This window comes from Sinocyclocheilus grahami, unplaced genomic scaffold (genome assembly GCF_001515645.1).
Source record: "Sinocyclocheilus grahami isolate Dianchi unplaced genomic scaffold, SAMN03320097.WGS_v1.1 scaffold4933.1, whole genome shotgun sequence".
Lineage (NCBI taxonomy): Eukaryota > Metazoa > Chordata > Actinopteri > Cypriniformes > Cyprinidae > Sinocyclocheilus > Sinocyclocheilus grahami.
In genome coordinates this window covers 18,807-20,229 of record NW_015509762.1, presented here as the reverse complement: position 1 = coordinate 20,229, position 1,423 = coordinate 18,807, and positions in this window count along the sequence as shown.

Sequence of the window (1,423 nt, the reverse complement as noted above, 5' to 3'; positions counted from 1 at the left end):
CCCAATTAAACACACCTGAACCAGCTAATCAAGGTGTTCAGGGTTAATTGATAATTGGAACTGAAGTCTGCAGGGGTATGTTTCCCAAAAGTATAATTTCCCAACTATAGTTCTGTTGACCCCTGTGACCGTAGCAGCTGCTTTTCGGAAATGCATCTAGGATGATAGCTCTCCAGAAGCAGGGATTGGGGAGCAGACTATAGAGTCTGTTGCAAAATAGTCTGTGACTTTTTGTTCTAAAAAAATTGATAAAAATCCAAAATGAATGTTTATTGGTAAACATCTTGAAGATTAGTCAATAGGTTTCCTAACAAAAGCAGTTTATTCAGCGTATGGAAGCCTTTCCTCCACTGACATCTTTTAAAAAACAGCCTTAAACACATCTGAACCAGCTAATAAAGGTCCTCAGGATCACTAGAAATTTCTTGGGAGATGTGTTGGCACTAAACTCTGCAGGACAGTAGCCTTCAAGGAGCACAACCAGACATTTCCTGCCATATACAGTATGTATATGGATTTTTTTAGGTATAGCCATTTTACTTCCATATTGGTGATAAGGTGTGATGTATCTCATGTGTACGTTAGTTGTATTTTTTATTAATAAATTATATTATATAGAAATATTTAGTATTATAATACCTTAAAATTAGAATATCATGCTTTATCTTTGCTGTCACACCCACTGGAGCCTCAACAAAAAGGCAAGAATTCGCTGAACATCTATGAGGCTGAGAGGCATTTATCTGAAGTAAACCAACACTGGAACATTTCCTGCTCCAGAGCAAGTTATGTTTAGAGAGTAATTTGCTCTATGGCTACTTACATACCATGACATTTCCTCAGTTTTAGGAACCGAAAGTTGAGGTTCTCCATTTACTTTGGGTAAACTTACCCAGTTAAATTGCTTAAATAAATTGTTTTCTGGAAAACCCCCAGGTCTCCAGCAGAATATTCTTTAAGAGGCATTCTTGTCTTTATCCAAAGAAAAGCTGTTACGGCTTCTCCAGCACAGGAGCTTGAGGAAATTGAGACTTGCTTTGAACACCTTATCATGTTCAAACACCATTTTGTAGAAAGTTTCAATGTGAAGGTCACCGTTTGGATCCACATTTTTTAGCGTGGTCATGGGTGTGTACGAAAGGTTAGTCTGATGACGAAATGGTGGGTTGACCATGGTAATAATTTTGAATGTGTGCTGGTTATAAAAGAAACAACATATGGACTGTTAGTAATTCAGAGACCAAACCAAACATCAGAGCATTGGAAAGATAGATGAATAAAATAAATGAAATGCTATATAAAATGTTTTGGAAAAGTACCTCTGCAACATCCTCTGGAGTTTGTCCAAGACTCTGGAATATCTGGTTGTAATTCTTTGAGTAGATGTTGGTAAACATATCTGCTGTCACTTTATCAGCTTTGG